The 15547-nt window shown below is 38.5% G+C and overlaps 1 protein-coding gene and 1 non-coding gene across 2 annotated transcripts in view; both read right to left on the minus strand.

Moving 5' to 3' along the window:
- The window catches only part of MAP4 (microtubule associated protein 4), a 153486-nt gene that overhangs the window by 111297 nt on the left and 26642 nt on the right, over positions 1-15547 (minus strand). The window lies entirely within an intron of this gene.
- Positions 222-294, minus strand: TRNAW-CCA (transfer RNA tryptophan (anticodon CCA)). Its single transcript has one exon. It is a non-coding gene; the product is annotated as a tRNA-Trp (tRNA).

Raw genomic sequence — 15547 nt, forward strand, 5'->3', positions numbered from 1 at the left:
GCATGCTGCAGTCCATGCGACTGCAAAAAGTTGGACATGACTGAGCAACTGAACTGAACTGAAAGTACCGAAATGCTAGATATATTATAGTGAAGTGAAATCGCTCAGTTGTGTCCAGCTCTTTTTGACCCCGTGGACTGTAGCCTACCAGGCTTCTCTGTCCATGGGATTCTCTAGGCAAGAATACTGGAGTGGGTTACCATTTCCTTCTCCAGGGGATCTTCCCTACCCAGGGATCGAACCTGGGGTCTCCTGCATTGGAGGCAGACGCTTTAACCTCTGAGCCACCAGGCATTAATTAACCTAATACAGGGATTTTATTAATAGATATCAAAAATCTCAGAGGTATCCATCCCAAATACTATGATTGACACTAGCTCTCACATCTGACCTGTATCTTTAAAAATATTACAGAATTATCTAAAACTCTGTATACCACAACAGATAAAAAATTACATAAAACTTTACCTAATTTGTTACTCTTATTATCTCCTTATTTTCTATGAAGTAATTTTAATGTATTATGTGAAAATAGTATTTGTGGTCTTTTCTATGAAGAGTAACTAACATGGGCACTAGGTCCATGGTCAAATACATAGCTTCAGGTTATGTGTTTATTTCTACAAGAAAACAAAATAATTGAAGCTTTTAATAGTATCTCAAGTCAAATTTTCTTTAAAAAACCAAAATACCAAAAGTTGATACAATGAGTAAAAACTAGATGTCTTAAGTTTGTAAAACTTCACAGGATATTAAGTTTAAATACTGTACTCCTTTAGTTTTATAAAATTATATACATGTTACTGATGTTTTCAAAAGCACTAAATGTAGACCATTTATGATTTTCATTATCAAATTTAATTTTAAGCTTCCCAGATTGCTCGTTTCTCATACGAAAATTTTGGGAAATGTCCAACAACTTCGTTAAAGTGAAGATTTAATTCCCGATAGACAGTGATGTTGGTTTAGCTGCTAAGTCATGTCTAACTCTTGTGACCACATGGATTGTAGCCCACCAGGCTCCTTTGTCCATGTGCATTACCAGGCAAGAATGCTGGAGTGCCTTGCCATTTTCTTCTCCATCAAGTCAAATTTAAAATAATTCACCACTGGCAGATCATCTGGAATCTTTTTACCTCTGCCATACACTAGATATAAGATCTTGGGCAAATCACCTCACTTTATTTATAAAAAGAATTATCCAGAAGTCCTTTTTAAGCCTACCATGATCTCATTCTATTCAGGTCAACAAAATGTACTGAATATTTATTAAGTGGAATCACATAAAATTACTGATATTTGTTTTTAACATAGAAAACCTTTATTTTTGTGAGGCTTGACCTAATACTAAGTGCTACCCACTGTGTTTAAAATATACTAATTGTTTTATGCATGTACACCAATGTACTTCCTTAGGGAAAAAAAAAAAACCCACTATTATGCTGATTTAGGGGCTCCTGGACATGGAGCAACAGATTGGTTCCAAATAGGAAAAGGAGTACGTCAAGGCTGAATATTGTCACGCTGCTTATTTAACCTCTATACAGAGTACATCATGAGAAACGTTGGACTGGAAGAAACACAAGCTGGAATCAAGATTGCCGGGAGAAATATCAATAACCTCCGATACGCAGATGACACCACCCTTCTGGCAGAAAGTGAAGAAGAACCAAAGAGCCTCTTGATGAAAGTGAAAGAGGAGAGTGAAAAAGTTGGCTTAAAGCTCAACATTCAGAAAACGAAGATCATGGCATCTGGTCCCATCACTTCGCGGGAAATACATGGGGAAACAGTGGAAACAGTGTCAGACTTTATTTTGGGGGGCTCCAAAATCACTGCAGATTGTGATTGCAGCCATGAAATTAAAAGACGCTTACTCCTTGGAAGAAAAGTTATGACCAACCTAGATAGTATATTCAAAAGCAGAGACATTACTTTGCCGACTAAGGCCCGTCTAGTCAAGGCCATGGTTTTTCCAGTGGTCATGTATGGATGTGAGAGTTGGACTGTGAAGAAAGCTGAGTGCTGAAGAATTGATGCTTTTGAACTGTGGTGTTGGAGAAGACTTTTGAGAGTCCTTTGGACTGCAAGGAGATCCAACCAGTCCATTCTAAAGGAGATCAGTCCTGGGTGTTCACTGGAAAGAATGTTAAAGCTGAAACTTCAATACTTTGGCCACCTCATGCGAAGAGTTGACTCACTGGAAAAGATTCTGATGCTGGGAGGGATTGGGGGCAGGAGGAGAAGGGGACGACAGAGGATGAGATGGCTGGATGGCATCACTGACTCGATGGACGTGAGTCTGAGTGAACTCCGGGAGTTGGTGATGAACAGGGAGGCCTGGCGTGCTGCGATTCATGGGCTCGCAAAGAGTCGGACACGACTGAGCGATTGAACTGAACTGACTGAACTGACTGCTGTCATTAGAGCTAAAGAGCAAAGTCTACACATGTGAAAAGAAAAACCTCTTATATATTCTCTTCTGAACTCTTATAGCTTGTGCTATTTACCAAGAAGCTACATAATTTTCGTTAATTAGTATACTGCATTAGAATACTAATTCAAATGTCTTGGCCAAAATTGCTTCAGTAACTGTATAAACACAAATCCCACTTGTCTGTTACTCCACTAGTTTAGACTTTTACTTAAAATTTAGGGTTAAGTTTGCCTGGTGAAGTTCACAGAAGATTAAATTACCTGTAAATAACCATTTACAGGTAAATCATGAATGCTCATTTACACCCAATCAAATCAATGCTGCTGCTGCTGCTGCTGCTGCTGCTGCTAAGTCGCTTCAGTCGTGTCTGACTCTGTGCGACCCCATAGACAGCAGCCCATCAGGCTCCCCCGTCCCTGGGATTCTCCAGGCAAGAACACTGGAGGGGGTTGCCATTTCCTTCTCTAATGCAAGGAAGTCAACTTTCCTTCTCTAATGCATGAAAGTGAAAAGTGAAAGTGAAGTCAACTTTTCGCGATCCCATGGACTGCAGCCTACCAGGCTCCTCTGTCCATGGGATTTTGCAGCCAAGAGTACTGGAGTGGGGTGACATCACCTTCTCCAAATCAAATCAAAGGGGTCTCTAAAAACTTTGGCAATCTATACAAAATAGGAATTTAGACTGGCCATCAGAATAGAAGTATGTTTGTTACCAAATTACCTAACAATAAGATACTTTATTCCAAAGACAATGCCCAGAGCCAAATGAACATATTGTTATAAAAATGCTACAGCTGATCTATCAAGTGAATATTATTATTCTCAGAGTACATGAAAAATTTATATTTCCTTTGTCTTTAATATTTTTCTTAAAGAATCTAAATCTTCCTTCCTGATAAAAAGCAGTCTGAGGTCAAAAGAGAAGGTAACAATAGTCTTTTCTTATCTCTGTAGACTGAATTCCAGAATTTAGTTTTTCAGATTTCAATTTTGCTGTTAATGAGGATGTCATTATGCAATTTTAAGCAGCGAACATCAAATACATAATTACTCCAAACTGCCACCATCTGATTAGCTTTAACTAATGAAACAAATCAAACTAAAGAAATTATACTATGTTCTTCATAACTAAGAAAACACTGTCCACTGTCGGTTTTACCATAGCCCCCAAAAGGCCCATGCACCAATACAGCTATCAATACAGGTTTTCTCATTAGAATCAATTTATCTGAAGAAAGAGAAACATTAACATGTATCATTACATGTGCACAACTGCCAGATACCGACTGGAGGCAGCAAGGAAAAGCAGGCAAGAATCCTCTGTAGTCTACATGCTAAGTTGCTTCAGTCGTGTCCAACTCGATCCTATGGACTGTAGCCCATCAGGTTCCTCTCTCCATGGGATTTTCCAGGCACCACCTGGGAAGCCCCTGTAGTCTATAAGAAACTACTTTTGGAGAAAACATTAACGATCCCTCTATTCCTAAACTGCTTATACTGATAAACCTGTACGGTCATTGTAGAGTTCAAGTGAAATACATGCATAAAAACATAAAGAGTAAAAGGGAATTCTTAAATTATCAAGCTTACTCTCATACTGTACAACTAGTGAGATCCAAAGAGGATTCCCTCTGCCCAAAGGCATCCAGCTAATTAATGGGAAAGCGACAATCAGAACCAAGGTCTTACAACTGCCACCCAGCCTGAAATTCTCTCCCCAGGGAGCATACTCAATGAACCTGTAAGAGATGCCCTAGTTCAGGGGTCATAAAGCAGTTATCCTAGGTCTAACAGGACCCCTTGTGCAGTGGCCTACAAAGTGTTTTGGAAAAATCTGTGTCAACATCTCAAAAATCAGAAATTTGTGAATGAAGACACAGATCTATAGCTTCTTTCAAAAGTCAGATCAGACTACTAAACATTCCCACTCAGCAATAATACACAGGAGCTGAGAAGCAACTGCCTTTAGAAGACACCCACTCAAACAGTGTTGCAGCATAAGCTTCTTCTGTTCACTTTAACTGCCAGGTTGCTCTAAGAGTCTGACTCCTACTCTAGAGTTATTTAAAGCATCATCAATTCTAAACAGCTCCTAATAGTAACAGAATTTCTGCTGTGTTTTAGCAGCTGGGTGTAAGTAAATTACTTACTACATAGGCAAGATGGAAGAGGGAGAGGAAAAAAACACACATAGCATGAAAATGGTGGCAGTTTCTTTAGTGCATATAGCCCAAAGTGTCTTACTTTCCTGGAAGTAAAAATTACTAACTCCTCTTTCAAGAGTTTTAGTCAATGACAGGAAAAGCTGTGTCCTGATACTGCTGCTTTAAGGAAAGAGCAATAATGGTTACTCATATTTCCTAAGGCAGTAATAGTTTTAAATTCTATATATTACAGCTACAAACCACTAGTTTAATGGCATTTTAATGATACATATTTTAAATTCTATATATTACAGCTACAAACCACTAGTTTAATGGCATTTTAATGATACATATTTTAAGATTTAGTACTATATTGAAAAAGGAGGTGGCAGAAAAGAGAGTAGAATGGGAGAAAGAGGTCTATAAATAAGAAACAAGCCTAAATTTTCCCTCATAAATAGGACATTTCCATTCCATTCAAACACAGATAAAGTTTAATTAAATTCCTCAGGGGCATTCCAGAAGTAACCAAACAACAAGCACACATAGTGTACAGGACTTGGTTTCTAATATTTTCTCTTACACAGGAAAACGGGCTCCTTGGAGAAATGACTAATTCTAGGATCAGGACAGAAATTGTACAAGCAAAGTCTGGGACATCTTGTAATGCCAGAAAGGTAGGAAATGCTATTAAAATAGTAATTAATTAATTAATGAAGCAATGTGAAAGGAACACATGGGTTAACTAAAACCTGAAATAATTTGAGCAACAAAATACTGTATTGGATTGTAACTCAAAACACAAGCATTCATGAATTCATACTGATATAAATATATGATGATTGAATAAATTAGTGAAAGATAACAAAATTCTTCTACCACGAAGAATTCCAAAGCATTAGTCTAGACTTTTCAGCTTCGAGGCTGTAGAACTTAACCCTGATTGCTTAAATGTGGTGGGTCACACAGTGACCTCCTTCCAAAAAAGTACAGCATGAAAATGGAGACAAAAGAGAAGCCTACTCTTGATCTCCTGATACCTAAATCAGGAGATCAAGAGTAACTAACAGCGATGAGTCATGCTGATAGTATGTACCTTTGATACATGATAAGAATGGCATTTTACCTCTATAACCTTCCTCTTGAAAATATAAGCAGTCAAAACATAAGAAAAAAATCAGATAAATCCAGCTGAAGGCATCTACAAAATAACAGACCAGTACACTGCATAAATGTCAAGGTCACGTAAAAAGGTCATAAAAAATTAAGCCTGAGAAACTGTCCCAGACAAGAGAAGCCTAACAACTAAATGTAATATGGTATCCTGGATGAGACCCAGAAGAGAAAAGGTTTGTTAGACTAAAAAACTAGGAAATCCAAACAATAATAATTAATAATAATGTATTAAAATGTTAATTCATTATAACAAATATTCCATACTAATCTAAGATGTTAACAATAGAGAAGATCCTAACAACTTTTCTGTAAATCTAAATCTATTTTCTATAGTTTACAAAATTAATTTTAAAAATACTCAGATGGTCTTATTTACATAAAAATATTGATGTAATAATTATAAGCTGTCTTTATTTCTGAACATGGGCAAAACGTACACTTCCAAAGTAATCAGGGAGATTGCTCTATGGCTCTAAGCAATCAAGCACGTGAATGGCTAATGCCATTTCAGTATTTTACATTGTTTAAGCATCCAAGTCGTGAACTTGGGCCATATTTACAGAAATTCTGAAATACAGAAAAAGATAAACTGCCCACAATATATCCCCTATTGTTCCCATAACAGATATTCAGGAACAGATCTAAAGAATAGAGAAGTATAGCCCTACATGATTCACAGTTGGCTGAATCCACAGATGTGGATATGGAGGGCTAGCTATGGAACTTAGCCCTCCAGGGGATTTTGGTATCTGAGGTGGGTCCTCGAACCAATCCCTGGTGAATACAGAGGGACAACTGTATATGATATCCATCTCCAACATTCCAATAACAGTATTTACTTCCAACTGAAATCTGATTGTTGTTGTTCAGTCGCTAAGTTGTGTCCAACTCTTTGTGACCCCATTGACTGCAGCATGCCAGGCTTCCCTGTCCTTCACCACCTTCCGGAGTCTGCTCAAACTTATGTCCATTGAGTCAGTAATGCCATCCAACCATCTCATCCTCTGTCATCCCCATCTCCTCCTGCCTTCAATCTTTCCCAGCATCAGAGTCTTTTCCAATGAATCGGCTCTTCGCATCAGATGGCCAAAGTATTGGAGCTTCAGCATCAGTCCTTCCAATGAATATTCAGGGTTGATTTCCTCTAGGATTGATTGGCTTGATCTCCTTGCAGTCCACGGGACTCTCAAGAGTCTTCTCCAGCACCACAATTCAAAAGCATCAAATATTCACTGCTCAGCCTTCTTCCCTGGTGGCTCAGATGGTAAAGCGTCTACCTGCAATGCGGGAGATCTGGGTTCAGTTCCTGGGTTGGGAAGATCCCCTGCAGAAGGAAATGGCAATCCACTCCAGCACTCTTGCCTGGAAAATCCCATGGACGGAGGAGCCTGATAGGCTACAGTCCATGGGGTCGCAAAGAGTCGGACACGACTGAGCAACTTCACTTTCACTTTCAGCCTTCTTTATGGTCCAGCTCTCACATCTGCACATGACTACTGAAAAAACCTGAAAAGCCTGTGATCCATGAAGGAGATAAATCTGATCCATGACCTAAAACTGCACTCTCAAAATCTACAATTCCGTTGAGAAACTTACTGTGGAAAACAGTCTGTATACGTAACATCCAAGACTGTAATCACTGAAAATTAGCTGGCTCTCATTAAAGTTTCAAATCTGAAGTTCTACCACTGATACTCTTAACTCTAACTTTGTAGATTCACAAAGAATGACCAACTTTAATAAGGACCTATGCTGTGAAATATAGAATCCTACATTCAGAGAAACAAAATAACTTAGCAATGTATGTCTAATATTTCCAACCAAATCACAAACACACACCAAAAAAGGCATCTGAAACCAGATCGCGCGCACACACATACACACATACACAAAAAGGCATTTGAATCCAAATTCCTTATTTTATGAGAAAAGGGCTAAGGGAATTAACAAACATACTGTTCAAGGTCATTCCTAAATCTCAACTAGAACCAGGATTTCCTCTCAGTTCTATACTATTCCAAAGCAGGAAACTAGGGAAAGATAAGGGGTATTAAAATTCTGAACACTTCCTATGCTAGGTTAGGAAGCTTTAGTTTTCTCAGAGGTCAGCCTACCTACTGGAAATAGCACCAAACAGCTATTCTTTTTTAAATGGCCCTCCTGACATAGATTCTTGTCTCCTATTTAATTATCTACTCTTGGATTGTGCCACTATTCAATATCCATGATATGAACGTTGAAGCCCTGGTTAACGCTCCTAAATGTTCAGTTTAATTTGGTACAATCAGAAAAATAAGTGTATAATTTTCCTTCCAGTTATCCTTAATAGTTCTTTTCCTTTTGTTATTGAGATGAAATTTACAGAACATACACTTAAGCATTTTTAAGTATTCAATACTGAGGCATCAACTTTTCTCTAGCTTGAAAAGGCCAAAAAATTTTAATTAGAGATGCACTAATCCAAATGCAGAAGGACTACTCTGTTTTCAATTAATTCATCACATCTCAAGGAAGGCCTCAATCCAGGTTCCACCCTTGAGTGTGGCCTGAGACCCTTTATCATTCTAATCTCTTTCCACACGTGCCCAACCACGGTCCAGAGGTACTGTGTCAAGTACCTTTCACCTTCTTCCACATATCAAGGGTATTCTATCACACTCTCCTGCCCTGAACATAACCACAAAATCAGGCTTACTGTGTGGTTAGCTGACCCAGCAGGCTTTTGTTTCAGTAAATACTTCAACCATTGCAAACTACTTAGGAAGGAATGATCTCATCCCACTGACCCAACAGCCAACTTTATCAAAAAGCTTTTTGTTACAAGCTGTGATAACCTAGGAAACAAGATCTATTTTTACTGTCCAGGCATGGAAAAGGAAAAGAAGAAATCAAAAGGAAAAAAACAGCTCACATACTGACCATTTTTAAAAATCACTTTTTCTACAGAATTTCTCCCTTTCTTTGATAACTGACGACAACTGAGCAAAAAGAAATACTTTTAGAACTGTTCAATGCTCCAGAAAAACTTATTACGACAGGTGAAAACCAAACTTCAGGGACTTCCCTGGTGGTCCAGTGGTTGAGACTTTGCACTTCCACTGCAGGTAACACAGGTTTTAGCCCTAGGTGGGGAACTAAGATCCCACATGCCACAGAGCATGGCCAAAAAAAACAAGCAAACTTCATATTCCAGTCCAAATACTGAATCTACTTCGGGTCAATTTGTATGAATAAATAAGGATTCCTCTCCAGCATCACCTCAACATTTACTGCATGCTTGTGTTCCAGGTATTATTCCAATCACTTTACATATAACAATTCAAGGAGTATGTTGAACAATTCTATTATGGAGGTATATTATTATTTCCATTTAAAATGAGGTTACCATGGCACTTAGAGGTTAAGTAACTTGCCTGATTTGTGGTGCTAGAGAAGACTCGTGAGGGTCCCTTGGACAGCAAGGAGATCAAATCCAACAATCCTAAAAGAAATCAACCCTGAATATTCATTGGAAGGACTCATGCTGAAGCAGAAACTCCAATAGTTTGGCCACCTGATGCAAACAGCTGACTCAGTGGAAAAGCCTCCAATGTTGGGAAAGACTGAGGGCAGGAGGAAAAGAGGGTGACAGAGGATGAGACGGTTGGATGACATTATCTACTCAATGGACATGAGTCTGAGCAACCTCAGGGAGATAGTGAAGGACAGGGAAGCCTGGCGTGCTGCAGTCCCTGGGATCACAAAGAGTCGGTCACGACTGAGTGATTGGGGGCATTCAAAGTACATGGATGTGCCTTTTCTGTGCTTGGCTCCAAGCGGTATACTGTCACCGATGGAGCTACGGCCAAATGAGCCAACACAGGGCCATACCCAGGCTGTTTCTTCTGCTTATGTGGTCAGTGATCAGCCTCTGCTCTAAAACACTCCGGTAAAACAAAACAGATCAAGAGCACTATCTAGAGTGAACCGTCCTAAATCTCTGTTAGTATGTATGTGAGAAACAGGTGCCTAAAGGTGGCTGATGCGAACCAAGGATTCTACAGTAGAATCCTATAAGGAACAAACTATAAGCAACCAAAGCTAGCACAACCTCTGATGGTTTGTGGCCAGGCTGCTGGACATTCTAAAGGTGAATGCCAGCCTACCTTAAGATGAAACAGAAAGATGGCTATAAAGTCAACTGAGAGATAAAGGCTAAAGTTAAATTACTGGCCTAGAGCCTGAAAAGGATTCTGAAGACAGAAGGAGACATAGAGTTGACCCTTCTGAAATGCATGAAGCTCTCTCCAGATCTCACCGAGACCACCACCCCCCACCATGTCCTGAACTCTTAATGGGTAAAAACACACCTAATGAGGACAGTGATACAAGCACTAACATGAAATAAAATCTGAAAAAGAAACAAGCAAACTCCAGTAAACAAAGTTCCAAGAAAAGGAAAGAAAGAGTGTCTCCAGGAAGAGGATAGCTGTGACAAGAGCTCGAGAACCTCCCTTCACCTCCTCACACCCTAAGACATCCCCATGCACTCTGGTGCCACACCAGAATTCATGTAGGCAGTACATGAGTAAGAGTGGGTAAGCACATCACTACACTGAACCAGAAATAAATATAAATATGGATGATATCAATTCTTCCTCTACAATTCTAAAATAATTCTCTCTCATTAACTAAAATGACATAGTTCTTTTCCACTTTTTCAAGGCCTACCTTTACTCACTCAGTTTGTCTCTAGGAAAGCCTCCATGGCTTCCAGAGCACTCTAGCTATGTGATGTGTGTTACTAGCACACCACTAACCAACTTTATTATTTATATGTCTATTACCTATTATGGGGTTCCCTGGTGGCTCAGTGGTAAAGAATCCGCCTGCCAATGCAAGGGACACAGGTTCGATCCTTGGATTAGGAAGATCCCCTGGAAGAGGGAATGGCAACCCAACCAGTATTCTTGCCTGAGAACTCCCATAGACAAAGGAGCCTGACAAGCTACAGTCCATGGGGTTGCAAACAGTCAGACACAACTTAGCAACTCAACAACAATTACCCATTATAAACTGTGAGCTCAAAAACAACAATGTTCAGTGATGGGCACCAACACTTATTGCAGTTTCATGAAAATGAAAGATACAAAATAATATAAAATATCTTTAATATTTTTCTAATTCTGATACCTTCAATTTTTTTCTCTTTTGATCACAACCCATAGGGAAAAAAATCACTTCATATAATGACCCATATATATTAGCACCCATATAATTATATATTACACACACATATACATATAAATGAAACATATAAATGAAGTATGTAAAATATACTGATATCTTCTGTTCCATTTTTTTAAGGTCTTCCTGTAAAATTTTCTATTCTGGTAAAAATAATCTCTTAAGCGAAGAAGGTACACGATTAAAAGCAGTTTTCAAACTTTACTGTGGACATCCCTTGGGGAGATGATTTAAAATGGATTACAGAGTCCTATTTCCAGAATCTGATTTAGTAAGTCTGGGTAGAAGCCGGTGTTCTGCCTTTTGAAGTACCCCAAATCATTCTGATGTAGATGATAAAACTATACTTTGAGAAACATGCCCATACAATTTCAGATTTAATCTCAAAAGACACAGTTTCAACTCTCCTTACTCTAAAGTACAGGTTAACCAAACTATCTGCAAGAGGTTCCTGCCTTGCTAACAGACTGGTTTTCAATCTGAAAGCTGTCTGGCTCAACAATCCTTTTATAGACTTCCTCTAATACAACTTGGTAAACCACTAAAATCTAACTGTTCCTCTTAACTACAGCTATTTGCACCAAGAAAAACAAAAGAATGATATGAATGAAAGGCATTTTTGTTGCCAAGTCATTTGCTTTAGAACTGAAAGGGCTTTTCAAAACCAGTCACACTGGCCATACAAGTGGCATATGTAGTCATCAGTTTGGAACTCCTAAGTACAAGTGGCCTATAGCTCAAAAGTGCTCGGTGAATAACTCAACGTCTGACCACAAACTGCTTGAAAGCTACAATACAAGCCTCCTCCACTTGTAATTACAAGCCAATAAGAAGACCTTTGATTCCTCAAAGTTTTAAATTCAACAAGTCAATATTAAAAGAGCATCAAACACTTGCAATGAACAATCCAAAAATGAGATTAATTCCATTGACAACATCAAAAAGAACACAATAAATTTAACAAAGTACAAAACTTATAGTACTATGAAAAATACAAAAATACAAAAAAATACAATATAGTACTATGAAAAAATGCAGAAATACTAAAAAAAAAAAAAAAAGGAAAGGAAAGAAAGAACATGCCCCAGATTCATAGGTGGGAAGACTTAATATTGTTACGAAGGCAATAGGCCTCCCAAACTCATCTACAGACTCAATGCAATCCCTATCAAAATTCCAGTTGGTTTCTTTGCAGAAATTGACAAGCTAAACAGCCAAAACAATCTTGAAATAAGAACAGCACAGTTGGAGGACTCACACTTCCTTATTTCAAAACATACTACAAAGTCACAGCAAGCATTAGTACAAGCATAATATAAAGATCAATGGAACAGAATAGAAAGTTCGAAAATAAATCTTCACATTTACAGTCAATTTGCAAGAAAGGTGCAAATGCAATTCAACATGGAAAGAACAGTCTTTTCGACAAATGGTGCTGAAACAACTGGATATCTACAAGCAAAAAGTGAAGCTGGAAAAAAAAAAAAATAGAGTCCAGGAGCCACAACTACCACCACAGAAGCCCATGTGCCTAGAGCCCTTGCTCTGCAACAAGAGATGCCCCCCACGGCCCCCAGCCTCTGCCATGAGAAGCCAGCATATAGCAACACAGAGCAGGCCCCACTCACAGCAATTAGAGGAAAGCCCTGGCAGCAAGTGAAGATCCAGCAAAGCAAAAAATAGAAAAAAATAAATTTTTCAAATGATACAAAAAACAAAAGACACACACAAGCCAACACAGGATAGGAGAAAATATTTGCAAATCGCATATCTACAATAAGAAACTTCTATCTAGAATACATTTTTTAAAATACTCTTCCAAAGCAGTAATAAAGAAAAAATTACCTAATTTTATTAATAAAATGAGCAAATAATGTAAGCAGACATTTCTCCAAAGATGATACACATCTTTCCTGATGACTAATTAGTCATCAGGAAAATGAAAGTCAATACCACAGTGAGATATCACTTCAGACACACTAGGATGATGATAAGCAAACGAAGGACAGATAACAAATGTTTAAAATTACAAGGACAGAAACTGGAACCCTCATACACCGCTAGTGAAAGTCACTCAGTTGTGTCTTACTCTTTGCAACCCCATGGACTATACAGTCCATGGAATTCTCCAGGCCAGAATACTGGAGTGGGTAGCCTTTCCCTTCTCCAGGGGATCCTCCCAATCCAGAGATTGTACCCAGGTCTCCTGTAGAGCAGGCAGATTCTTTACCAACTGGGCCACAAGGGAAGCCCAAGAATGCTGGAGGGGGCACAGACTGCTCAGAGGACTGTAAAATGGTGTGGGTATGTTAGAAAGCAGCATGGCAGCTCCTCAACAGGTTAAACATATGATCCAGCCATTCCACTCCTAGGCGTAAACCCAAGAGAAGTTAAAACACGTCCACACAAAAGCTTGAACACAAATATTCACAGCAACATTATTCATAATAGCTAAAAAGTGGAAACAAAAATGTCCATCTACAGACGAATGAATCAACAAAATGTGATATATTCAAACTGTAGAATTTTGTGTGTCCATAAAAAGGAAGGATACTAATACAAGCCCCAAGACAGATGAACCTTGAAAACATGCTAAATGAAAGATGACAGTCACAAAGGACGACATGCTGTATCACTTCATTTATATAAAATATCCAGAACAAGCAAATCTAGAGGGACAGAAAGATTAAGTGGTTCTCAAGGGCCTGTGCGAGGTAGATAATACAAAGATCAGAGTGATGCCTATAGAGTATGTGGTTTCTTTGGGGAGTGATGAAAATGTTCTAAAAGTGTAGTATGAGTCACACATACCTGTGACTATACTAAAAACCAGGGATTTCTACACTTTAGATGGGTGAATTGTATGGTAAGTGAATAATATCTCAAACTGTTACCCATCCCCCCAAAAGAGAGAAAGACAAACAGCACCACACACATGAAACTAACATCTTTCCTATGAGATTACCCTAAATATCAGCTTCCGGGATTTTTTTTTTTTAATTATTAGAAGACATTTTATTTCTTTTTCCGTAAGCACAATTTTTTTTTAATAGCAAAGCTTGGTAAAAGAAACACGCTTTGTTGTTTGAAGAAATTATATACAATGTTAGATGCACATAAAATTATACACAATGTTGCTGCTGCTGCTGTTAAGTCACTTCAGTCATGTCCGACTCTGTGCGACCCCAGAGACCAGAGACTGCAGCCCACCAGGCTCCCTTCTCCAGCCAAGAACACTGGAGTGGGTTGCCATTTCCTTCTCCAATGCATGAAAGTGAAAGTGAAGTCGCTCAGCCATGTCCGACTAACGTTGCCTTCTCCCAATGTTAGTTGTATATAAAAACTCCTGCAAGAAAAGGCTACAGGGAGCCACTAGACGACAAGAAAAACTAAACTTTCAACAGTGAAGTGTAGGCAGTCTTCATTTTCCATAGCAATATGAGACCAAAGTAACAATACAAGTTGAAACCATGCAAAATTACAACTGTTGTCTTTAAAAATTTTGTTGAAATATTAAAATTCTGTCATTTATAATTGTATAAGAATAATAGAAACAGACAAACTAACATTTATTTAGTATGCTGTAAATGATTAATAACATTGAAAATTGTAGAGCAGTTACCAAAAAATCAAGAGTAGTTAACCTGTGATGTGGAATGGGCATCTTCTCCATGCTTTGGCAAGTCACACTCCTTTCTAAGTCTACATTAGCTTCCTTTGTGTTTTCAATGTCAAAAAGTATCTTTGAGCATGCTTTTAATGTGAAATTTCCTGCCTGAGTCACTTCCTTCTCTGGGACACCTTCATCTTTTTCACTAAACTTTTTTCCTCATTTACAGAGATGAGCTCACCTTCACTGACTTTCAATAGCTCCATATCCAGAGTTTTTTTTAATGACAGTAGTGTCAACATTCCCACAGTGAATTATTTCTTCTGTAATTCCACTCACATACAATTTGCATTTCATTTCCAACACTGGAAGTGAACTCTCTGGTTCTCTGCTGTACTTTCTTCTTTATTGGTTAGCTTCTCCTTTCAACTGTTCATTTTTGTAAAATGTCACATAGAAGGAGGCAACAGAACTGCATGCTTTACTATCTGTGCATGAAGGGAATAACAGATGTGCAGTGATCAGTCAGTCACCAACAGGCTTTGAAAGGAGTAAGACAACAAATCACTGATACTGATAACACCTTTTTTTACATAGTAATTTGCAGACAGAAGAGCTAGCAGCAATTTTGTAGTTTCTCCAATATTATTTTATAATATAAAATCTGAATTGTGTTATTAGGTAATGGGTATTACTTGAATCACAGAATCTCGGGACTTCTGGGAAGTTCCCTCGGGGTTATCTAATCTGACCACAGAGTACACAGGGATCAGCGATGCAGATGCTGGTGACCATTATGTGACACACATTACTTCGCAGCAAAGCTCTTCCACTGCTGAACAGCTCTAATGATTAAACCCCCAAGCAGTCAAGAGCACTGCTTCTAAGACCAGAAGGCCTGACTTCCCATCCTGCTTTTCCTTTTGTTCAGTTCAGTCACTCAGTCGTGTCCAA

The sequence above is a fragment of the Budorcas taxicolor genome, chromosome 1, assembly GCF_023091745.1.
Source record: "Budorcas taxicolor isolate Tak-1 chromosome 1, Takin1.1, whole genome shotgun sequence".
NCBI classification, from domain to species: domain Eukaryota; kingdom Metazoa; phylum Chordata; class Mammalia; order Artiodactyla; family Bovidae; genus Budorcas; species Budorcas taxicolor.